The 23408-nt window shown below is 37.9% G+C and overlaps 22 non-coding genes across 22 annotated transcripts; all 22 read left to right on the top strand.

The window, feature by feature from the left end:
* Positions 1-1013: 1013 nt before the first annotated feature.
* TRNAF-GAA (transfer RNA phenylalanine (anticodon GAA)) lies at positions 1014-1086 on the top strand. Its single transcript has one exon. It is a non-coding gene; the product is annotated as a tRNA-Phe (tRNA).
* A 982-nt stretch (positions 1087-2068) lies between these two features.
* On the top strand, positions 2069-2141 carry TRNAF-GAA (transfer RNA phenylalanine (anticodon GAA)). The gene has a single exon. It is a non-coding gene; the product is annotated as a tRNA-Phe (tRNA).
* Positions 2142-2955: 814 nt separating this feature from the next.
* TRNAF-GAA (transfer RNA phenylalanine (anticodon GAA)) lies at positions 2956-3028 on the top strand. Its single transcript has one exon. It is a non-coding gene; the product is annotated as a tRNA-Phe (tRNA).
* An 812-nt stretch (positions 3029-3840) lies between these two features.
* Positions 3841-3913, top strand: TRNAF-GAA (transfer RNA phenylalanine (anticodon GAA)). The gene has a single exon. It is a non-coding gene; the product is annotated as a tRNA-Phe (tRNA).
* An 812-nt stretch (positions 3914-4725) lies between these two features.
* TRNAF-GAA (transfer RNA phenylalanine (anticodon GAA)) lies at positions 4726-4798 on the top strand. Its single transcript has one exon. It is a non-coding gene; the product is annotated as a tRNA-Phe (tRNA).
* Positions 4799-5613: 815 nt separating this feature from the next.
* On the top strand, positions 5614-5686 carry TRNAF-GAA (transfer RNA phenylalanine (anticodon GAA)). The gene has a single exon. It is a non-coding gene; the product is annotated as a tRNA-Phe (tRNA).
* A 1389-nt stretch (positions 5687-7075) lies between these two features.
* Positions 7076-7148, top strand: TRNAF-GAA (transfer RNA phenylalanine (anticodon GAA)). Its single transcript has one exon. It is a non-coding gene; the product is annotated as a tRNA-Phe (tRNA).
* Positions 7149-7960: 812 nt separating this feature from the next.
* On the top strand, positions 7961-8033 carry TRNAF-GAA (transfer RNA phenylalanine (anticodon GAA)). The gene has a single exon. It is a non-coding gene; the product is annotated as a tRNA-Phe (tRNA).
* Positions 8034-8847: 814 nt separating this feature from the next.
* TRNAF-GAA (transfer RNA phenylalanine (anticodon GAA)) lies at positions 8848-8920 on the top strand. The gene has a single exon. It is a non-coding gene; the product is annotated as a tRNA-Phe (tRNA).
* Positions 8921-9732: 812 nt separating this feature from the next.
* TRNAF-GAA (transfer RNA phenylalanine (anticodon GAA)) lies at positions 9733-9805 on the top strand. The gene has a single exon. It is a non-coding gene; the product is annotated as a tRNA-Phe (tRNA).
* Positions 9806-11194: 1389 nt separating this feature from the next.
* TRNAF-GAA (transfer RNA phenylalanine (anticodon GAA)) lies at positions 11195-11267 on the top strand. The gene has a single exon. It is a non-coding gene; the product is annotated as a tRNA-Phe (tRNA).
* A 1106-nt stretch (positions 11268-12373) lies between these two features.
* On the top strand, positions 12374-12446 carry TRNAF-GAA (transfer RNA phenylalanine (anticodon GAA)). The gene has a single exon. It is a non-coding gene; the product is annotated as a tRNA-Phe (tRNA).
* Positions 12447-13260: 814 nt separating this feature from the next.
* On the top strand, positions 13261-13333 carry TRNAF-GAA (transfer RNA phenylalanine (anticodon GAA)). The gene has a single exon. It is a non-coding gene; the product is annotated as a tRNA-Phe (tRNA).
* Positions 13334-14145: 812 nt separating this feature from the next.
* TRNAF-GAA (transfer RNA phenylalanine (anticodon GAA)) lies at positions 14146-14218 on the top strand. The gene has a single exon. It is a non-coding gene; the product is annotated as a tRNA-Phe (tRNA).
* Positions 14219-15032: 814 nt separating this feature from the next.
* On the top strand, positions 15033-15105 carry TRNAF-GAA (transfer RNA phenylalanine (anticodon GAA)). The gene has a single exon. It is a non-coding gene; the product is annotated as a tRNA-Phe (tRNA).
* An 814-nt stretch (positions 15106-15919) lies between these two features.
* Positions 15920-15992, top strand: TRNAF-GAA (transfer RNA phenylalanine (anticodon GAA)). Its single transcript has one exon. It is a non-coding gene; the product is annotated as a tRNA-Phe (tRNA).
* An 812-nt stretch (positions 15993-16804) lies between these two features.
* TRNAF-GAA (transfer RNA phenylalanine (anticodon GAA)) lies at positions 16805-16877 on the top strand. Its single transcript has one exon. It is a non-coding gene; the product is annotated as a tRNA-Phe (tRNA).
* A 1389-nt stretch (positions 16878-18266) lies between these two features.
* TRNAF-GAA (transfer RNA phenylalanine (anticodon GAA)) lies at positions 18267-18339 on the top strand. The gene has a single exon. It is a non-coding gene; the product is annotated as a tRNA-Phe (tRNA).
* An 812-nt stretch (positions 18340-19151) lies between these two features.
* TRNAF-GAA (transfer RNA phenylalanine (anticodon GAA)) lies at positions 19152-19224 on the top strand. The gene has a single exon. It is a non-coding gene; the product is annotated as a tRNA-Phe (tRNA).
* Positions 19225-20038: 814 nt separating this feature from the next.
* Positions 20039-20111, top strand: TRNAF-GAA (transfer RNA phenylalanine (anticodon GAA)). Its single transcript has one exon. It is a non-coding gene; the product is annotated as a tRNA-Phe (tRNA).
* Positions 20112-20923: 812 nt separating this feature from the next.
* Positions 20924-20996, top strand: TRNAF-GAA (transfer RNA phenylalanine (anticodon GAA)). Its single transcript has one exon. It is a non-coding gene; the product is annotated as a tRNA-Phe (tRNA).
* Positions 20997-22385: 1389 nt separating this feature from the next.
* Positions 22386-22458, top strand: TRNAF-GAA (transfer RNA phenylalanine (anticodon GAA)). Its single transcript has one exon. It is a non-coding gene; the product is annotated as a tRNA-Phe (tRNA).
* The last annotated feature ends 950 nt before the right edge of the window (positions 22459-23408 follow it).

Raw genomic sequence — 23408 nt, 5'->3', positions numbered from 1 at the left:
TTGTACTGGCGGTTATGTATATACTGTTATCAATTGCTCCCTCCCTAAAGGTAAAACTCTATCGAAATAGCCCTTCACATTTTCATCTGTTAATATGACTTGAATACCTGAATACCTGCTTAGTGCTATGTTAACTGTCTCAAATGTATGTTGCATTTCATTGACGTGTACATCCCTCCCCACCCTGTTTTTTCTCTCTGTAACCCCCCCCCCTTTTTTTTTTCTTTTTGCAATTACTATAAAACCCAATAAAAATTCTTGATGTTAAAAAAAAAAGAACATTTCATGTTATTACAGTTTGCATTATTATTAGCCCCAATAAAAGAATTTCTTATTAGTAGAGCTTGGCAAAACAGCTCAGTTGTGACAACATTAGACTGAAGATCTAAGGGTGTCTTGTTCAATCCTGGGGTTTAGCATGGTTGGGTGTTTGCTTTTGCTACTGAATAGCAATTTAGCAGCAAAAACTGTTGTGTTCAGGTTTTGATCTTGAAAAGCATTTTATGTTATTTCAGGTTGCAAAATCTTTAGCTCCTAAAAAAAGACATTCTTATCAGTATAGCTTGCCAAAATAGCTCAGTTGTGAGAGCAATAGACTGAAGACCTTAAAATCCCTAGTACGATCGTGGGTTTCCACATGTTTGGGTGTTTGCAGTTTGTTACTGAGTAGCAATTCAGCAAAAAGAAATTTAGCAGCAGGAACTTTCATTTTCAGGTTTCGCCCTCTAGGACACTTGATGTTCTTTCAGTTTGCCTTATCTTAAACACCAAAAAAGACTTTCTAAACGTCAGACTTACACGCAATAGCTCTTTTGTGAGAGCATTAAACTGAAGAACTAAAGGTCCTGGGTTCGATCCCAGGATTCGGCATGTTTAGTTGCTGTATTTTTGTTACAGAATAGCAATTTACCAGCAGAATCTTTCATTATCAGGTGTTGTTCATCAAGAACACTTAATGCTCTTTTTTTTCCCTGCTTAAAACCCCAAATACGGCTTGACATCTTTCACAATTAGCCGAAATAGCTCAGTTGGGAGAGCGTTAGACTGAAGATCTAAAGGTCCCTGGTTCGATCCTGGGTTTCGGCATATTTAGTTGCTGTTTTTTTGTTACAGAATAGCAATTTAGCAGCAGAAACTGCCGTGTTCAGGTTCTGGTCTTCAAGATCATTTCATGTTATTACAGTTTGCATTATTATTAGCCCCAATAAAATAATTTCTTATTAGTAGAGCTTGCCGAAATAGCTCAGTTGTGACAACATTAGACTGAAGATCTAAGGGTGTCTTGTTCAATCCTGGGGTTTAGCATGGTTGGGTGTTTGCTTTTGCTACTGAATAGCAATTTAGCAGCAAAAACTGTTGTGTTCAGGTTTTGATCTTGAAAAGCATTTTATGTTATTTCAGTTTGCAAAATCTTTAGCTCCTAAAAAAAGACATTCTTATCAGTATAGCTTGCCAAAATAGCTCAGTTGTGAGAGCAATAGACTGAAGACCTTAAAATCCCTAGTACGATCGTGGGTTTCCACATGTTTGGGTGTTTGCAGTTTGTTACTGAGTAGCAATTCAGCAAAAAGAAATTTAGCAGCAGGAACTTTCATTTTCAGGTTTCGCCCTCTAGGACACTTGATGTTCTTTCAGTTTGCCTTATCTTAAACACCAAAAAAGACTTTCCAAATGTCAGATGTAGCTGCAATAGCTCATTTGGGAGAGCATTAGACTGAAGATCTATAAGTCCCTGGTTCGATCCCGGGTTTCGGCATGTTTAGTAGCTGTATTTTTGTTACAGAATAGCAATTTACCAGAAGAATCTTTCATTATAAGTAGTGATGAGCGGGTTCGGTTTTACTCGGTTTTACTCGGTTTTACTCGGTTCTCAAAACGGCATCTTATTGGCTCACGGATGTCACGTGTTTTGGATAGCCAATAAGATGCCGTTTTGAGAACCGAGTAAAACCGAGTAAAACCGAACCTCGCTCATCACTAATTATAAGGTGTTGCTCTTCAAGAACACTTGATGCTCTTTTTTTCCCAACCTAAAACCCCAAATACGACTTCACATCTGTCACAATTAGCCGAAATAGCTCAGTTGGGAGAGCGTTAGACTGAAGATCTAAAGGTCCCTGGTTCGATCCCGGGTTTCGGCATATTTAGTTGCTGTTTTTTTTGTTACAGAATAGCAATTTAGCAGCAGAAACTGCCGTGTTCAGGTTCTGGTCTTCAAGAACATTTCATGTTATTACAGTTTGCATTATTATTAGCCCCAATAAAATAATTTCTTATTAGTAGAGCTTGGCGAAATAGCTCAGTTGTGACAACATTAGACTGAAGATCTAAGGGTGTCTTGTTCAATCCTGGGGTTTAGCATGGTTGGGTGTTTGCTTTTGCTACTGAATAGCAATTTAGCAGCAAAAACTGTTGTGTTCAGGTTTTGATCTTGAAAAGCATTTTATGTTATTTCAGTTTGCAAAATCTTTAGCTCCTAAAAAAAGACATTCTTATCAGTATAGCTTGCCAAAATAGCTCAGTTGTGAGAGCAATAGACTGAAGACCTTAAAATCCCTAGTGCGATCGTGGGTTTCCACATGTTTGGGTGTTTGCAGTTTGTTACTGAGTAGCAATTCAGCAAAAAGAAATTTAGCAGCAGAAACTTTCATTTTCAGGTTTCGCCCTCTAGGACACTTGATGTTCTTTCAGTTTGCCTTATCTTAAACACCAAAAAAGACTTTCTAAACGTCAGACTTACACGCAATAGCTCTTTTGTGAGAGCATTAAACTGAAGATCTAAAGGTCCTGGGTTCGATCCCAGGATTTGGCATGTTTAGTTGCTGTATTTTTGTTACAGAATAGCAATTTACCAGCAGAATCTTTCATTATCAGGTGTTGTTCATCAAGAACACTTAATGCTCTTTTTTTTCCCTGCCTAAAACCCCAAATACGGCTTGACACATTTCACAATTAGCCGAAATAGCTCAGTTGGGAGAGCGTTAGACTGAAGATCTAAAGGTCCCTGGTTCGATCCCGGGTTTCTGCATATTTAGTTGCTGTTTTTTTGTTACAGAATAGCAATTGAGCAGCAGAAACTGCCGTGTTCAGGTTCTGGTCTTCAAGATAATTTCATGTTATTACAGTTTGCATTATTATTAGCCCCAATAAAAGAATTTCTTATTAGTAGAGCTTGGCGAAATAGCTCAGTTGTGACAACATTAGACTGAAGATCTAAGGGTGTCTTGTTCAATCCTGGGGTTTAGCATGGTTGGGTGTTTGCTTTTGCTACTGAATAGCAATTTAGCAGCAAAAACTGTTGTTTTCAGTTTTTGATCTTGAAAAACATTTTATGTTATTTCAGTTTGCAAAATCTTTAGCTCCAAAAAAAGACATTCTTATCAGTATAGCTTGCCAAAATAGCTCAGTTGTGAGAGCAATAGACTGAAGACCTTAAAATCCCTAGTACGATTGTGGGTTTCCACATGTTTGGGTGTTTGCATTTTGTTACTGAGTAGCAATTCAGCAAAAAGAAATTTAGCAGCAGAAACGTTTATTTTCAGGTTTCGCCCTCTAGGACACTTGATGTTCTTTCAGTTTGCCTTATCTTAAACACCAAAAAAGACTTTCTAAAAGTCAGACGTAGCTGCAGTAGCTCATTTGGGAGAGCATTAGACTGAAGTTCTATAAGTCACTGGTTCGATCCCGGGTTTCGGCATGTTTAGTAGCTGTATTTTTGTTACAGAATAGCAATTTACCAGCAGAATCTTTCATTATCAGGTGTTGTTCATCAAGAACACTTAATGCTCTTTTTTTTTCCAGCCTAAAACCCCAAATACGGCTTAATATCTTTCACAATTAGCCGTAATAGCTCAGTTGGGAGAGCGTTAGACTGAAGATCTAAAGGTCCCTGGTTCAATCCCGGGTTTCGGCATATTTTAGTTGCTGTTTTTTTGTTACAGAATAGCAATTTAGCAGCAGAAACTGCCGTGTTCAGGTTCTGGTCTTCAAGATCATTTCATGTTATTACAGTTTGCATTATTATTAGCCCCAATAAAAGAATTTCTTATTAGTAGAGCTTGGCGAAATAGCTCAGTTGTGAGAACATTAGACTGAAGATCTAAGGGTGTCTTGTTCAATCCTGGGGTTTAGCATGGTTGGGTGTTTGCTTTTGCTACTGAATAGCAATTTAGCAGCAAAAACTGTTGTTTTCAGTTTTTGATCTTGAAAAACATTTTATGTTATTTCAGTTTGCAAAATCTTTAGCTCCAAAAAAAGACATTCTTATCAGTATAGCTTGCCAAAATAGCTCAGTTGTGAGAGCAATAGACTGAAGACCTTAAAATCCCTAGTACGATCGTGGGTTTCCACATGTTTGGGTGTTTGCAGTTTGTTACTGAGTAGCAATTCAGCAAAAAGAAATTTAGCAGCAGAAACGTTTATTTTCAGGTTTCGCCATCTAGGACACTTGATGTTCTTTCAGTTTGCCTTATCTTAAACACCAAAAAAGACTTTCCCAATGTCAGACGTAGCTGCAATAGCTCATTTGGGAGAGCATTAGACTGAAGATCTATAAGTCCCTGGTTCGATCCCGGGTTTCGGCATGTTTAGTAGCTGTATTTTTGTTACAGAATAGCAATTTACCAGCAGAATCTTTCATTATAAGGTATTGCTCTTCAAGAACACTTGATGCTCTTTTTTTCCCAACCTAAAACCCCAAATACGACTTCACATCTGTCACAATTAGCCGAAATAGCTCAGTTGGGAGAGCGTTAGACTGAAGATCTAAAGGTCCCTGGTTCGATTCTGGGTTTCGGCATATTTAGTTGCTGTTTTTTTTTGTTACAGAATAGCAATTTAGCAGCAGAAACTGCCGTGTTCAGGTTCTGGTCTTCAAGAACATTTCATGTTATTACAGTTTGCATTATTATTAGCCCCAATAAAAGAATTTCTTATTAGTAGAGCTTGGCGAAATAGCTCAGTTGTGACAACATTAGACTGAAGATCTAAGGGTGACTTGTTCAATCCTGGGGTTTAGCATGGTTGGGTGTTTGCTTTTGCTACTGAATAGCAATTTAGCAGCAAAAACTGTTGTGTTCAGGTTTTGATCTTGAAAAGCATTTTATGTTATTTCAGTTTGCAAAATCTTTAGCTCCTAAAAAAAGACATTCTTATCAGTATAGCTTGCCAAAATAGCTCAGTTGTGAGAGCAATAGACTGAAGACCTTAAAATCCCTAGTACGATCGTGGGTTTCCACATGTTTGGGTGTTTGCAGTTTGTTACTGAGTAGCAATTCAGCAAAAAGAAATTTAGCAGCAGGAACTTTCATTTTCAGGTTTCGCCCTCTAGGACACTTGATGTTCTTTCAGTTTGCCTTATCTTAAACACCAAAAAAGACTTTATAAACGTCAGACTTACACGCAATAGCTCTTTTGTGAGAGCATTAAACTGAAGATCTAAAGGTCCTGGGTTCGATCCCAGGATTCGGCATGTTTAGTTGCTGTATTTTTGTTACAGAATAGCAATTTACCAGCAGAATCTTTCATTATCAGGTGTTGTTCATCAAGAACACTTAATGCTCTTTTTTTCCCCTGCCTAAAACCCCAAATACGGCTTGACATCTTTCACAATTAGCCGAAATAGCTCAGTTGGGAGAGCGTTAGACTGAAGATCTAAAGGTCCCTGGTTCAAGCCCGGGTTTCGGCATATTTAGTTGCTGTTTTTTTGTTACAGAATAGCAATTTAGCAGCAGAAACTGCCATGTTCAGGTTCTGGTCTTCAGGATCATTTCATGTTATTACAGTTTGCATTATTATTAGCCCCAATAAAATAATTTCTTATTAGTAGAGCTTGGCGAAATAGCTCAGTTGTGACAACATTAGACTGAAGATCTAAGGGTGTCTTGTTCAATCCTGGGGTTTAGCATGGTTGGGTGTTTGCTTTTGCTACTGAATAGCAATTTAGCAGCAAAAACTGTTGTGTTCAGGTTTTGATCTTGAAAAGCATTTTATGTTATTTCAGTTTGCAAAATCTTTAGCTCCTAAAAAAAGACATTCTTATCAGTATAGCTTGCCAAAATAGCTCAGTTGTGTTTTGTTATTAGCCCCAATAAAATAATTTCTTATTAGTAGAGCTTGGCGAAATAGCTCAGTTGTGACAACATTAGACTGAAGATCTAAGGGTGTCTTGTTCAATCCTGGGGTTTAGCATGGTTGGGTGTTTGCTTTTGCTACTGAATAGCAATTTAGCAGCAAAAACTGTTGTGTTCAAGTTTTGATCTTGAAAAGCATTTTATGTTATTTCAGTTTGCAAAATCTTTAGCTCCTAAAAAAAGACATTCTTATCAGTATAGCTTGCCAAAATAGCTCAGTTGTGAGAGCAATAGACTGAAGACCTTAAAATCCCTAGTACGATCGTGGGTTTCCACATGTTTGGGTGTTTGCAGTTTGTTACTGAGTAGCAATTCAGCAAAAAGAAATTTAGCAGCAGAAACTTTCATTTTCAGGTTTCGCCCTCTAGGACACTTGATGTTCTTTCAGTTTGCCTTATCTTAAACACCAAAAAAGACTTTCTAAACGTCAGACTTACACGCAATAGCTCTTTTGTGAGAACATTAAACTGAAGATCTAAAGGTCCTGGGTTCGATCCCAGGATTCGGCATGTTGTGAGAGCAATAGACTGAAGACCTTAAAATCCCTAGTACGATCGTGGGTTTCCACATGTTTGGGTGTTTGCAGTTTGTTACTGAGTAGCAATTCAGCAAAAAGAAATTTAGCAGCAGGAACTTTCATTTTCAGGTTTCGCCCTCTAGGACACTTGATGTTCTTTCAGTTTGCCTTATCTTAAACACCAAAAAAGACTTTCTAAACGTCAGACTTACACGCAATAGCTCTTTTGTGAGAGCATTAAACTGAAGAACTAAAGGTCCTGGGTTCGATCCCAGGATTCGGCATGTTTAGTTGCAGTATTTTTGTTACAGAATAGCAATTTACCAGCAGAATCTTTCATTATCAGGTGTTGTTCATCAAGAACACTTAATGCTCTTTTTTTTCCCTGCCTAAAACCCCAAATACGGCTTGACATCTTTCACAATTAGCCGAAATAGCTCAGTTGGGAGAGCGTTAGACTGAAGATCTAAAGGTCCCTGGTTCGATCCTGGGTTTTGGCATATTTAGTTGCTGTTTTTTTGTTACAGAATAGCAATTTAGCAGCAGAAACTGCCGTGTTCAGGTTCTGGTCTTCAAGATCATTTCATGTTATTACAGTTTGCATTATTATTAGCCCCAATAAAATAATTTCTTATTAGTAGAGCTTGGCGAAATAGCTCAGTTGTGACAACATTAGACTGAAGATCTAAGGGTGTCTTGTTCAATCCTGGGGTTTAGCATGGTTGGGTGTTTGCTTTTGCTACTGAATAGCAATTTAGCAGCAAAAACTGTTGTGTTCAGGTTTTGATCTTGAAAAGCATTTTATGTTATTTCAGTTTGCAAAATCTTTAGCTCCTAAAAAAAGACATTCTTATCAGTATAGCTTGCCAAAATAGCTCAGTTGTGAGAGCAATAGACTGAAGACCTTAAAATCCCTAGTACGATCGTGGGTTTCCACATGTTTGGGTGTTTGCAGTTTGTTACTGAGTAGCAATTCAGCAAAAAGAAATTTAGCAGCAGGAACTTTCATTTTCAGGTTTCGCCCTCTAGGACACTTGATGTTCTTTCAGTTTGCCTTATCTTAAACACCAAAAAAGACTTTCCAAATGTCAGATGTAGCTGCAATAGCTCATTTGGGAGAGCATTAGACTGAAGATCTATAAGTCCCTGGTTCGATCCCGGGTTTCGGCATGTTTAGTAGCTGTATTTTTGTTACAGAATAGCAATTTACCAGAAGAATCTTTCATTATAAGGTGTTGCTCTTCAAGAACACTTGATGCTCTTTTTTTCCCAACCTAAAACCCCAAATACGACTTCACATCTGTCACAATTAGCCGAAATAGCTCAGTTGGGAGAGCGTTAGACTGAAGATCTAAAGGTCCCTGGTTCGATCCCGGGTTTCGGCATATTTAGTTGCTGTTTTTTTTGTTACAGAATAGCAATTTAGCAGCAGAAACTGCCGTGTTCAGGTTCTGGTCTTCAAGAACATTTCATGTTATTACAGTTTGCATTATTATTAGCCCCAATAAAATAATTTCTTATTAGTAGAGCTTGGCGAAATAGCTCAGTTGTGACAACATTAGACTGAAGATCTAAGGGTGTCTTGTTCAATCCTGGGGTTTAGCATGGTTGGGTGTTTGCTTTTGCTACTGAATAGCAATTTAGCAGCAAAAACTGTTGTGTTCAGGTTTTGATCTTGAAAAGCATTTTATGTTATTTCAGTTTGCAAAATCTTTAGCTCCTAAAAAAAGACATTCTTATCAGTATAGCTTGCCAAAATAGCTCAGTTGTGAGAGCAATACACTGAAGACCTTAAAATCCCTAGTGCGATCGTGGGTTTCCACATGTTTGGGTGTTTGCAGTTTGTTACTGAGTAGCAATTCAGCAAAAAGAAATTTAGCAGCAGAAACTTTCATTTTCAGGTTTCGCCCTCTAGGACACTTGATGTTCTTTCAGTTTGCCTTATCTTAAACACCAAAAAAGACTTTCTAAACGTCAGACTTACACGCAATAGCTCTTTTGTGAGAGCATTAAACTGAAGATCTAAAGGTCCTGGGTTCGATCCCAGGATTTGGCATGTTTAGTTGCTGTATTTTTGTTACAGAATAGCAATTTACCAGCAGAATCTTTCATTATCAGGTGTTGTTCATCAAGAACACTTAATGCTCTTTTTTTTCCCAGCCTAAAACCCCAAATACGGCTTGACATCTTTCACAATTAGCCGAAATAGCTCAGTTGGGAGAGCGTTAGACTGAAGATCTAAAGGTCCCTGGTTCGATCCCGGGTTTCTGCATATTTAGTTGCTGTTTTTTTGTTACAGAATAGCAATTGAGCAGCAGAAACTGCCGTGTTCAGGTTCTGGTCTTCAAGATCATTTCATGTTATTACAGTTTGCATTATTATTAGCCCCAATAAAAGAATTTCTTATTAGTAGAGCTTGGCGAAATAGCTCAGTTGTGACAACATTAGACTGAAGATCTAAGGGTGTCTTGTTCAATCCTGGGGTTTAGCATGGTTGGGTGTTTGCTTTTGCTACTGAATAGCAATTTAGCAGCAAAAACTGTTGTTTTCAGTTTTTGATCTTGAAAAACATTTTATGTTATTTCAGTTTGCAAAATCTTTAGCTCCAAAAAAAGACATTCTTATCAGTATAGCTTGCCAAAATAGCTCAGTTGTGAGAGCAATAGACTGAAGACCTTAAAATCCCTAGTACGATTGTGGGTTTCCACATGTTTGGGTGTTTGCATTTTGTTACTGAGTAGCAATTCAGCAAAAAGAAATTTAGCAGCAGAAACGTTTATTTTCAGGTTTCGCCCTCTAGGACACTTGATGTTCTTTCAGTTTGCCTTATCTTAAACACCAAAAAAGACTTTCTAAATGTCAGACGTAGCTGCAATAGCTCATTTGGGAGAGCATTAGACTGAAGTTCTATAAGTCACTGGTTCGATCCCGGGTTTCGGCATGTTTAGTAGCTGTATTTTTGTTACAGAATAGCAATTTACCAGCAGAATCTTTCATTATCAGGTGTTGTTCATCAAGAACACTTAATGCTCTTTTTTTTTCCAGCCTAAAACCCCAAATACGGCTTAATATCTTTCACAATTAGCCGTAATAGCTCAGTTGGGAGAGCGTTAGACTGAAGATCTAAAGGTCCCTGGTTCGATCCCGGGTTTCGGCATATTTTAGTTGCTGTTTTTTTGTTACAGAATAGCAATTTAGCAGCAGAAACTGCCGTGTTCAGGTTCTGGTCTTCAAGATCATTTCATGTTATTACAGTTTGCATTATTATTAGCCCCAATAAAAGAATTTCTTATTAGTAGAGCTTGGCGAAATAGCTCAGTTGTGACAACATTAGACTGAAGATCTAAGGGTGTCTTGTTCAATCCTGGGGTTTAGCATGGTTGGGTGTTTGCTTTTGCTACTGAATAGCAATTTAGCAGCAAAAACTGTTGTGTTCAGGTTTTGATCTTGAAAAGCATTTTATGTTATTTCAGTTTGCAAAATCTTTAGCTCCTAAAAAAAGACATTCTTATCAGTATAGCTTGCCAAAATAGCTCAGTTGTGTTTTGTTATAAGCCCCAATAAAATAATTTCTTATTAGTAGAGCTTGGCGAAATAGCTCAGTTGTGACAACATTAGACTGAAGATCTAAGGGTGTCTTGTTCAATCCTGGGGTTTAGCATGGTTGGGTGTTTGCTTTTGCTACTGAATAGCAATTTAGCAGCAAAAACTGTTGTGTTCAAGTTTTGATCTTGAAAAGCATTTTATGTTATTTCAGTTTGCAAAATCTTTAGCTCCTAAAAAAAGACATTCTTATCAGTATAGCTTGCCAAAATAGCTCAGTTGTGAGAGCAATAGACTGAAGACCTTAAAATCCCTAGTACGATCGTGGGTTTCCACATGTTTGGGTGTTTGCAGTTTGTTACTGAGTAGCAATTCAGCAAAAAGAAATTTAGCAGCAGAAACTTTCATTTTCAGGTTTCGCCCTCTAGGACACTTGATGTTCTTTCAGTTTGCCTTATCTTAAACACCAAAAAAGACTTTCTAAACGTCAGACTTACACGCAATAGCTCTTTTGTGAGAACATTAAACTGAAGATCTAAAGGTCCTGGGTTCGATCCCAGGATTCGGCATGTTGTGAGAGCAATAGACTGAAGACCTTAAAATCCCTAGTACGATCATGGGTTTCCACATGTTTGGGTGTTTGCAGTTTGTTACTGAGTAGCAATTCAGCAAAAAGAAATTTAGCAGCAGAAACGTTTAGTTTCAGGTTTCGCCCTCTAGGACACTTGATGTTCTTTCAGTTTGCCTTATCTTAAACACCAAAAAAAACTTTCCCAATGTCAGACGTAGCTGCAATAGCTCATTTGGGAGAGCATTAGACTGAAGATCTATAAGTCCCTGGTTCGATCCCGGGTTTTGGCATATTTAGTAGCTGTATTTTTGTTACAGAATAGCAATTTACCAGCAGAATCTTTCATTATAAGGTATTGCTCTTCAAGAACACTTGATGCTCTTTTTGACCCAACCTAAAACCCCAAATACGACTTCACATCTGTCACAATTAGCCGAAATAGCTCAGTTGGGAGAGCGTTAGACTGAAGATCTAAAGGTCCCTGGTTCGATCCCGGGTTTCGGCATATTTAGTTGCTGGTTTTTTTTGTTACAGAATAGCAATTTAGCAGCAGAAACTGCCGTGTTCAGGTTCTGGTCTTCAAGAACATTTCATGTTATTACAGTTTGCATTATTATTAGCCCCAATAAAAGAATTTCTTATTAGTAGAGCTTGGCAAAACAGCTCAGTTGTGACAACATTAGACTGAAGATCTAAGGGTGTCTTGTTCAATCCTGGGGTTTAGCATGGTTGGGTGTTTGCTTTTGCTACTGAATAGCAATTTAGCAGCAAAAACTGTTGTGTTCAGGTTTTGATCTTGAAAAGCATTTTATGTTATTTCAGTTTGCAAAATCTTTAGCTCCTAAAAAAAGACATTCTTATCAGTATAGCTTGCCAAAATAGCTCAGTTGTGAGAGCAATAGACTGAAGACCTTAAAATCCCTAGTACGATCGTGGGTTTCCACATGTTTGGGTGTTTGCAGTTTGTTACTGAGTAGCAATTCAGCAAAAAGAAATTTAGCAGCAGGAACTTTCATTTTCAGGTTTCGCCCTCTAGGACACTTGATGTTCTTTCAGTTTGCCTTATCTTAAACACCAAAAAAGACTTTCTAAACGTCAGACTTACACGCAATAGCTTTTTTGTGAGAGCATTAAACTGAAGATCTAAAGGTCCTGGGTTCGATCCCAGGATTCGGCATGTTGTGAGAGCAATAGACTGAAGACCTTAAAATCCCTAGTACGATCGTGGGTTTCCACATGTTTGGGTGTTTGCAGTTTGTTACTGAGTAGCAATTCAGCAAAAAGAAATTTAGCAGCTGGAACTTTCATTTTCAGGTTTCGCCCTCTAGGACACTTTATGTTCTTTCAGTTTGCCTTATCTTAAACACCAAAAAAGACTTTCCAAATGTCAGACGTAGCTGCAATAGCTCATTTGGGAGAGCATTAGACTGAAGATCTATAAGTCCCTGGTTCGATCCCGGGTTTCGGCATGTTTAGTAGCTGTATTTTTGTTACAGAATAGCAATTTACCAGAAGAATCTTTCATTATAAGGTGTTGCTCTTCAAGAACACTTGATGCTCTTTTTTTCCCAACCTAAAACCCCAAATACGACTTCACATCTGTCACAATTAGCTGAAATAGCTCAGTTGGGAGAGCGTTAGACTGAAGATCTAAAGGTCCCTGGTTCGATCCCGGGTTTCGGCATATTTAGTTGCTGTTTTTTTTGTTACAGAATAGCAATTTAGCAGCAGAAACTGCCGTGTTCAGGTTCTGGTCTTCAAGAACATTTCATGTTATTACAGTTTGCATTATTATTAGCCCCAATAAAAGAATTTCTTATTAGTAGAGCTTGGCGAAATAGCTCAGTTGTGACAACATTAGACTGAAGATCTAAGGGTGTCTTGTTCAATCCTGGGGTTTAGCATGGTTGGGTGTTTGCTTTTGCTACTGAATAGCAATTTAGCAGCAAAAACTGTTGTGTTCAGGTTTTGATCTTGAAAAGCATTTTATGTTATTTCAGTTTGCAAAATCTTTAGCTCCTAAAAAAAGACATTCTTATCAGTATAGCTTGCCAAAATAGCTCAGTTGTGAGAGCAATAGACTGAAGACCTTAAAATCCCTAGTACGATCGTGGGTTTCCACATGTTTGGGTGTTTGCAGTTTGTTACTGAGTAGCAATTCAGCAAAAAGAAATTTAGCAGCAGAAACTTTCATTTTCAGGTTTCGCCCTCTAGGACACTTGATGTTCTTTCAGTTTGCCTTATCTTAAACACCAAAAAAGACTTTCTAAACGTCAGACTTACACGCAATAGCTCTTTTGTGAGAGCATTAAACTGAAGATCTAAAGGTCCTGGGTTCGATCCCAGGATTCGGCATGTTTAGTTGCTGTATTTTTGTTACAGAATAGCAATTTACCAGCAGAATCTTTCATTATCAGGTGTTGTTCATCAAGAACACTTAATGCTCTTTTTTTCCCCAGCCTAAAACCCCAAATACGGCTTGATATCTTTCACAATTAGCCGAAATAGCTCAGTTGGGAGAGCGTTAGACTGAAGATCTAAAGGTCCCTGGTTCGATCCCGGGTTTCTGCATATTTAGTTGCTGTTTTTTTGTTACAGAATAGCAATTTAGCAGCAGAAACTGCCGTGTTCAGGTTCTGGTCTTCAAGATCATTTCATGTTATTACAGTTTGCATTATTTATTAGCCCCAATAAAATAATTTCTTATTAGTAGAGCTTGGCGAAATAGCTCAGTTGTGACAACATTAGACTGAAGATCTAAGGGTGTCTTGTTCAATCCTGGGGTTTAGCATGGTTGGGTGTTTGCTTTTGCTACTGAATAGCAATTTAGCAGCAAAAACTGTTGTTTTCAGTTTTTGATCTTGAAAAACATTTTATGTTATTTCAGTTTGCAAAATCTTTAGCTCCAAAAAAAGACATTCTTATCAGTATAGCTTGCCAAAATAGCTCAGTTGTGAGAGCAATAGACTGAAGACCTTAAAATCCCTAGTACGATCGTGGGTTTCCACATGTTTGGGTGTTTGCATTTTGTTACTGAGTAGCAATTCAGCAAAAAGAAATTTAGCAGCAGAAACGTTTATTTGCAGGTTTCGCCCTCTAGGACACTTGATGTTCTTTCAGTTTGCCTTATCTTAAACACCAAAAAAGACTTTCCAGATGTCAGACGTAGCTGCAATAGCTCATTTGGGAGAGCATTAGACTGAAGATCTATAAATCCCTGGTTCGATCCCGGGTTTCGGCATGTTTAGTAGCTGTATTTTTGTTACAGAATAGCAATTTACCAGCAGAATCTTTCATTATAAGGTGTTGCTCTTCAAGAACAGTTGATGCTCTTTTTTCCCCAACCTAAAACCCCAAATACGACTTCACATCTGTCACAATTAGCCGAAATAGCTCAGTTGGGAGAGCGTTAGACTGAAGATCTAAAGGTCCCTGGTTCGATCCCGGGTTTCGGCATATTTAGTTGCTGTTTTTTTTGTTACAGAATAGCAATTTAGCAGCAGAAACTGCCGTGTTCAGGTTCTGGTCTTCAAGAACATTTCATGTTATTACAGTTTGCATTATTATTAGCCCCAATAAAAGAATTTCTTATTAGTAGAGCTTGGCGAAATAGCTCAGTTGTGACAACATTATACTGAAGATCTAAGGGTGTCTTGTTCAATCCTTGGGTTTAGCATGGTTGGGTGTTTGCTTTTGCTACTGAATAGCAATTTAGCAGCAAAAACTGTTGTGTTCAGGTTTTGATCTTGAAAAGCATTTTATGTTATTTCAGTTTGCAAAATCTTTAGCTCCTAAAAAAAGACATTCTTATCAGTATAGCTTGCCAAAATAGCTCAGTTGTGAGAGCAATAGACTGAAGACCTTAAAATCCCTAGTACGATCGTGGGTTTCCACATGTTTGGGTGTTTGCAGTTTGTTACTGAGTAGCAATTCAGCAAAAAGAAATTTAGCAGCAGAAACTTTCATTTTCAGGTTTCGCCCTCTAGGACACTTGATGTTCTTTCAGTTTGCCTTATCTTAAACACCAAAAAAGACTTTCTAAACGTCAGACTTACACGCAATAGCTCTTTTGTGAGAGCATTAAACTGAAGATCTAAAGGTCCTGGGTTCGATCCCAGAATTCGTCATGTTTAGTTGCTGTATTTTTGTTACAGAATAGCAATTTACCAGCAGAATCTTTCATTATCAGGTGTTGTTCATCAAGAACACTTAATGCTCTTTTTTTTCCCAGCCTAAAACCCCAAATACGGCTTGACATCTTTCATAATTAGCCGAAATAGCTCAGTTGGGAGAGCGTTAGACTGAAGATCTAAAGGTCCCTGGTTCAATCCCGGGTTTCAGCATATTTAGTTGCTGTTTTTTTGTTACAGAATAGCAATTTAGCAGCAGAAACTGCCGTGTTCAGGTTCTGGTCTTCAAGATCATTTCATGTTATTACAGTTTGCATTATTATTAGCCCCAATAAAAGAATTTCTTATTAGTAGAGCATGGCGAAATAGCTCAGTTGTGAGAACATTAGACTGAAGATCTAAGGGTGTCTTGTTCAATCCTGGGGTTTAGCATGGTTGGGTGTTTGCTTTTGCTACTGAATAGCAATTTAGCAGCAAAAACTGTTGTGTTCAGGTTTTGATCTTGAAAAGCATTTTATGTTATTTCAGTTTGCAAAATCTTTAGCTCCTAAAAAAAGACATTCTTATCAGTATAGCTTGCCAAAATAGCTCAGTTGTGAGAGCAATAGACTGAAGACCTTAAAATCCCTAGTACAATCGTGGGTTTCCACATGTTTAGGTGTTTGCAGTTTGTTACTGAGTAGCAATTCAGCAAAAAGAAATTTAGCAGCAGAAACTTTCATTTTCAGGTTTCGCCCTCTAGGACACTTGATGTTCTTTCAGTTTGCCTTATCTTAAACACCAAAAAAGACTTTCTAAACGTCAGATTTACACGCAATATCTCTTTTGTGAGAGCATTAAACTGAAGATCTAAAGGTCCTGGGTTCGATCCCAGGATTCGGCATGTTTAGTTGCTGTATTTTTGTTACAGAATAGCAATTTACCAGCAGAATCTTTCATTATCAGGTGTTGTTCATCAAGAACACTTAATGCTCTTTTTTTTCCCCAGCCTAAAACCCCAAATACGGCTTAACATCTTTCACAATTAGCCGAAATAGCTCAGTTGGGAGAGCGTTAGACTGAAGATCTAAAGGTCCCTGGTTCGATCCCGGGTTTCAGCATATTTAGTTGTTGTTTTTTTGTTACAGAATAGCAATTTAGCAGCAGAAACTGCCGTGTTCAGGTTCTGGTCTTCAAGATCATTTCATGTTATTACAGTTTGCATTATTATTAGCCCCAATAAAAGAATTTCTTATTAGTAGAGCTTGGCGAAATAGCTCAGTTGTGAGAACATTAGACTGAAGATCTAAGGGTGTCTTGTTCAATCCTGGGGTTTAGCATGGTTGGGTGTTTGCTTTTGCTACTGAATAGCAATTTAGCAGCAAAAACTGTTGTTTTCAGTTTTTGATCTTGAAAAACATTTTATGTTATTTCAGTTTGCAAAATCTTTAGCTCCAAAAAAAGACATTCTTATCAGTATAGCTTGCCAAAATAGCTCAGTTGTGAGAGCAATAGACTGAAGACCTTAAAATCCCTAGTACGATCGTGGGTTTCCACATGTTTGGGTGTTTGCAGTTTGTTACTGAGTAGCAATTCAGCAAAAAGAAATTTAGCAGCAGGAACTTTCATTTTCAGGTTTCGCCCTCTAGGACACTTGATGTTCTTTCAGTTTGCCTTATCTTAAACACCAAAAAAGACTTTCTAAACGTCAGATTTACACGCAATATCTCTTTTGTGAGAGCATTAAACTGAAGATCTAAAGGTCCTGGGTTCGATCCCAGGATTCGGCATGTTTAGTTGCTGTATTTTTGTTACAGAATAGCAATTTACCAGCAGAATCTTTCATTATCAGGTGTTGTTCATCAAGAACACTTAATGCTCTTTTTTTCCCCTGCCTAAAACCCCAAATACGGCTTGACATCTTTCACAATTAGCCGAAATAGCTCAGTTGGGAGAGCGTTAGACTGAAGATCTAAAGGTCCCTGGTTCAAGCCCGGGTTTCGGCATATTTAGTTGCTGTTTTTTTGTTACAGAATAGCAATTTAGCAGCAGAAACTGCCATGTTCAGGTTCTGGTCTTCAGGATCATTTCATGTTATTACAGTTTGCATTATTATTAGCCCCAATAAAATAATTTCTTATTAGTAGAGCTTGGCGAAATAGCTCAGTTGTGACAACATTAGACTGAAGATCTAAGGGTGTCTTGTTCAATCCTGGGGTTTAGCATGGTTGGGTGTTTGCTTTTGCTACTGAATAGCAATTTAGCAGCAAAAACTGTTGTGTTCAGGTTTTGATCTTGAAAAGCATTTTATGTTATTTCAGTTTGCAAAATCTTTAGCTCCTAAAAAAAGACATTCTTATCAGTATAGCTTGCCAAAATAGCTCAGTTGTGTTTTGTTATTAGCCCCAATAAAATAATTTCTTATTAGTAGAGCTTGGCGAAATAGCTCAGTTGTGACAACATTAGACTGAAGATCTAAGGGTGTCTTGTTCAATCCTGGGGTTTAGCATGGTTGGGTGTTTGCTTTTGCTACTGAATAGCAATTTAGCAGCAAAAACTGTTGTGTTCAAGTTTTGATCTTGAAAAGCATTTTATGTTATTTCAGTTTGCAAAATCTTTAGCTCCTAAAAAAAGACATTCTTATCAGTATAGCTTGCCAAAATAGCTCAGTTGTGAGAGCAATAGACTGAAGACCTTAAAATCCCTAGTACGATCGTGGGTTTCCACATGTTTGGGTGTTTGCAGTTTGTTACTGAGTAGCAATTCAGCAAAAAGAAATTTAGCAGCAGAAACTTTCATTTTCAGGTTTCGCCCTCTAGGACACTTGATGTTCTTTCAGTTTGCCTTATCTTAAACACCAAAAAAGACTTTCTAAACGTCAGACTTACACGCAATAGCTCTTTTGTGAGAACATTAAACTGAAGATCTAAAGGTCCTGGGTTCGATCCCAGGATTCGGCATGTTGTGAGAGCAATAGACTGAAGACCTTAAAATCCCTAGTACGATCGTGGGTTTCCACATGTTTGGGTGTTTGCAGTTTGTTACTGAGTAGCAATTCAGCAAAAAGAAATTTAGCAGCAGGAACTTTCATTTTCAGGTTTCGCCCTCTAGGACACTTGATGTTCTTTCAGTTTGCCTTATCTTAAACACCAAAAAAGACTTTCTAAACGTCAGACTTACACGCAATATCTCTTTTGTGAGAGCATTAAACTGAAGAACTAAAGGTCCTGGGTTCGATCCCAGGATTCGGCATGTTTTGTTGCAGTATTTTTGTTACAGAATAGCAATTTACCAGCAGAATCTTTCATTATCAGGTGTTGTTCATCAAGAACACTTAATGCTCTTTTTTTTCCCTGCCTAAAACCCCAAATACGGCTTGACATCTTTCACAATTAGCCGAAATAGCTCAGTTGGGAGAGCGTTAGACTGAAGATCTAAAGGTCCCTGGTTCGATCCTGGGTTTTGGCATATTTAGTTGCTGTTTTTTTGTTACAGAATAGCAATTTAGCAGCAGAAACTGCCGTGTTCAGGTTCTGGTCTTCAAGATCATTTCATGTTATTACAGTTTGCATTATTATTAGCCCCAATAAAATAATTTCTTATTAGTAGAGCTTGGCGAAATAGCTCAGTTGTGACAACATTAGACTGAAGATCTAAGGGTGTCTTGTTCAATCCTGGGGTTTAGCATGGTTGGGTGTTTGCTTTTGCTACTGAATAGCAATTTAGCAGCAAAAACTGTTGTGTTCAGGTTTTGATCTTGAAAAGCATTTTATGTTATTTCAGTTTGCAAAATCTTTAGCTCCTAAAAAAAGACATTCTTATCAGTATAGCTTGCCAAAATAGCTCAGTTGTGAGAGCAATAGACTGAAGACCTTAAAATCCCTAGTACGATCGTGGGTTTCCACATGTTTGGGTGTTTGCAGTTTGTTACTGAGTAGCAATTCAGCAAAAAGAAATTTAGCAGCAGGAACCTTCATTTTCAGGTTTCGCCCTCTAGGACACTTGATGTTCTTTCAGTTTGCCTTATCTTAAACACCAAAAAAGACTTTCCAAATGTCAGATGTAGCTGCAATAGCTCATTTGGGAGAGCATTAGACTGAAGATCTATAAGTCCCTGGTTCGATCCCGGGTTTCGGCATGTTTAGTAGCTGTATTTTTGTTACAGAATAGCAATTTACCAGAAGAATCTTTCATTATAAGGTGTTGCTCTTCAAGAACACTTGATGCTCTTTTTTTCCCAACCTAAAACCCCAAATACGACTTCACATCTGTCACAATTAGCCGAAATAGCTCAGTTGGGAGAGCGTTAGACTGAAGATCTAAAGGTCCCTGGTTCGATCCCGGGTTTCGGCATATTTAGTTGCTGTTTTTTTTGTTACAGAATAGCAATTTAGCAGCAGAAACTGCCGTGTTCAGGTTCTGGTCTTCAAGAACATTTCATGTTATTACAGTTTGCATTATTATTAGCCCCAATAAAATAATTTCTTATTAGTAGAGCTTGGCGAAATAGCTCAGTTGTGACAACATTAGACTGAAGATCTAAGGGTGTCTTGTTCAATCCTGGGGTTTAGCATGGTTGGGTGTTTGCTTTTGCTACTGAATAGCAATTTAGCAGCAAAAACTGTTGTGTTTAGGTTTTGATCTTGAAAAGCATTTTATGTTATTTCAGTTTGCAAAATCTTTAGCTCCTAAAAAAAGACATTCTTATCAGTATAGCTTGCCAAAATAGCTCAGTTGTGAGAGCAATAGACTGAAGACCTTAAAATCCCTAGTGCGATCGTGGGTTTCCACATGTTTGGGTGTTTGCAGTTTGTTACTGAGTAGCAATTCAGCAAAAAGAAATTTAGCAGCAGAAACTTTCATTTTCAGGTTTCGCCCTCTAGGACACTTGATGTTCTTTCAGTTTGCCTTATCTTAAACACCAAAAAAGACTTTCTAAACATCAGACTTACACGCAATAGCTCTTTTGTGAGAGCATTAAACTGAAGATCTAAAGGTCCTGGGTTCGATCCCAGGATTTGGCATGTTTAGTTGCTGTATTTTTGTTACAGAATAGCAATTTACCAGCAGAATCTTTCATTATCAGGTGTTGTTCATCAAGAACACTTAATGCTCTTTTTTTTCCCAGCCTAAAACCCCAAATACGGCTTGACATCTTTCACAATTAGCCGAAATAGCTCAGTTGGGAGAGCGTTAGACTGAAGATCTAAAGGTCCCTGGTTCGATCCCGGGTTTCTGCATATTTAGTTGCTGTTTTTTTGTTACAGAATAGCAATTGAGCAGCAGAAACTGCCGTGTTCAGGTTCTGGTCTTCAAGATCATTTCATGTTATTACAGTTTGCATTATTATTAGCCCCAATAAAAGAATTTCTTATTAGTAGAGCTTGGCGAAATAGCTCAGTTGTGACAACATTAGACTGAAGATCTAAGGGTGTCTTGTTCAATCCTGGGGTTTAGCATGGTTGGGTGTTTGCTTTTGCTACTGAATAGCAATTTAGCAGCAAAAACTGTTGTTTTCAGTTTTTGATCTTGAAAAACATTTTATGTTATTTCAGTTTGCAAAATCTTTAGCTCCAAAAAAAGACATTCTTATCAGTATAGCTTGCCAAAATAGCTCAGTTGTGAGAGCAATAGACTGAAGACCTTAAAATCCCTAGTACGATTGTGGGTTTCCACATGTTTGGGTGTTTGCATTTTGTTACTGAGTAGCAATTCAGCAAAAAGAAATTTAGCAGCAGAAACGTTTATTTTCAGGTTTCGCCCTCTAGGACACTTGATGTTCTTTCAGTTTGCCTTATCTTAAACACCAAAAAAGACTTTCTAAATGTCAGACGTAGCTGCAATAGCTCATTTGGGAGAGCATTAGACTGAAGTTCTATAAGTCACTGGTTCGATCCCGGGTTTCGGCATGTTTAGTAGCTGTATTTTTGTTACAGAATAGCAATTTACCAGCAGAATCTTTCATTATCAGGTGTTGTTCATCAAGAACACTTAATGCTCTTTTTTTTTCCAGCCTAAAACCCCAAATACGGCTTAATATCTTTCACAATTAGCCGTAATAGCTCAGTTGGGAGAGCGTTAGACTGAAGATCTAAAGGTCCCTGGTTCGATCCCGGGTTTCGGCATATTTTAGTTGCTGTTTTTTTGTTACAGAATAGCAATTTAGCAGCAGAAACTGCCGTGTTCAGGTTCTGGTCTTCAAGATCATTTCATGTTATTACAGTTTGCATTATTATTAGCCCCAATAAAAGAATTTCTTATTAGTAGAGCTTGGCGAAATAGCTCAGTTGTGACAACATTAGACTGAAGATCTAAGGGTGTCTTGTTCAATCCTGGGGTTTAGCATGGTTGGGTGTTTGCTTTTGCTACTGAATAGCAATTTAGCAGCAAAAACTGTTGTGTTCAGGTTTTGATCTTGAAAAGCATTTTATGTTATTTCAGTTTGCAAAATCTTTAGCTCCTAAAAAAAGACATTCTTATCAGTATAGCTTGCCAAAATAGCTCAGTTGTGTTTTGTTATAAGCCCCAATAAAATAATTTCTTATTAGTAGAGCTTGGCGAAATAGCTCAGTTGTGACAACATTAGACTGAAGATCTAAGGGTGTCTTGTTCAATCCTGGGGTTTAGCATGGTTGGGTGTTTGCTTTTGCTACTGAATAGCAATTTAGCAGCAAAAACTGTTGTGTTCAAGTTTTGATCTTGAAAAGCATTTTATGTTATTTCAGTTTGCAAAATCTTTAGCTCCTAAAAAAAGACATTCTTATCAGTATAGCTTGCCAAAATAGCTCAGTTGTGAGAGCAATAGACTGAAGACCTTAAAATCCCTAGTACGATCGTGGGTTTCCACATGTTTGGGTGTTTGCAGTTTGTTACTGAGTAGCAATTCAGCAAAAAGAAATTTAGCAGCAGAAACTTTCATTTTCAGGTTTCGCCCTCTAGGACACTTGATGTTCTTTCAGTTTGCCTTATCTTAAACACCAAAAAAGACTTTCTAAACGTCAGACTTACACGCAATAGCTCTTTTGTGAGAACATTAAACTGAAGATCTAAAGGTCCTGGGTTCGATCCCAGGATTCGGCATGTTGTGAGAGCAATAGACTGAAGACCTTAAAATCCCTAGTACGATCGTGGGTTTCCACATGTTTGGGTGTTTGCAGTTTGTTACTGAGTAGCAATTCAGCAAAAAGAAATTTAGCAGCAGAAACGTTTAGTTTCAGGTTTCGCCCTCTAGGACACTTGATGTTCTTTCAGTTTGCCTTATCTTAAACACCAAAAAAAACTTTCCCAATGTCAGACGTAGCTGCAATAGCTCATTTGGGAGAGCATTAGACTGAAGATCTATAAGTCCCTGGTTCGATCCCGGGTTTTGGCATGTTTAGTAGCTGTATTTTTGTTACAGAATAGCAATTTACCAGCAGAATCTTTCATTATAAGGTATTGCTCTTCAAGAACACTTGATGCTCTTTTTGACCCAACCTAAAACCCCAAATACGACTTCACATCTGTCACAATTAGCCGAAATAGCTCAGTTGGGAGAGCGTTAGACTGAAGATCTAAAGGTCCCTGGTTCGATCCCGGGTTTCGGCATATTTAGTTGCTGGTTTTTTTTGTTACAGAATAGCAATTTAGCAGCAGAAACTGCCGTGTTCAGGTTCTGGTCTTCAAGAACATTTCATGTTATTACAGTTTGCATTATTATTAGCCCCAATAAAAGAATTTCTTATTAGTAGAGCTTGGCAAAACAGCTCAGTTGTGACAACATTAGACTGAAGATCTAAGGGTGTCTTGTTCAATCCTGGGGTTTAGCATGGTTGGGTGTTTGCTTTTGCTACTGAATAGCAATTTAGCAGCAAAAACTGTTGTGTTCAGGTTTTGATCTTGAAAAGCATTTTATGTTATTTCAGTTTGCAAAATCTTTAGCTCCTAAAAAAAGACATTCTTATCAGTATAGCTTGCCAAAATAGCTCAGTTGTGAGAGCAATAGACTGAAGACCTTAAAATCCCTAGTACGATCGTGGGTTTCCACATGTTTGGGTGTTTGCAGTTTGTTACTGAGTAGCAATTCAGCAAAAAGAAATTTAGCAGCAGGAACTTTCATTTTCAGGTTTCGCCCTCTAGGACACTTGATGTTCTTTCAGTTTGCCTTATCTTAAACACCAAAAAAGACTTTCTAAACGTCAGACTTACACGCAATAGCTTTTTTGTGAGAGCATTAAACTGAAGATCTAAAGGTCCTGGGTTCGATCCCAGGATTCGGCATGTTGTGAGAGCAATAGACTGAAGACCTTAAAATCCCTAGTACGATCGTGGGTTTCCACATGTTTGGGTGTTTGCAGTTTGTTACTGAGTAGCAATTCAGCAAAAAGAAATTTAGCAGCTGGAACTTTCATTTTCAGGTTTCGCCCTCTAGGACACTTTATGTTCTTTCAGTTTGCCTTATCTTAAACACCAAAAAAGACTTTCCAAATGTCAGACGTAGCTGCAATAGCTCATTTGGGAGAGCATTAGACTGAAGATCTATAAGTCCCTGGTTCGAT

Source organism: Pseudophryne corroboree, unplaced genomic scaffold (genome assembly GCF_028390025.1).
Source record: "Pseudophryne corroboree isolate aPseCor3 unplaced genomic scaffold, aPseCor3.hap2 scaffold_801, whole genome shotgun sequence".
Classification (NCBI taxonomy): Eukaryota; Metazoa; Chordata; class Amphibia; order Anura; family Myobatrachidae; genus Pseudophryne; species Pseudophryne corroboree.
The sequence above is the reverse complement of the archived record's forward strand: the minus strand, read 5'-3'. Positions and strand labels throughout refer to the sequence as shown.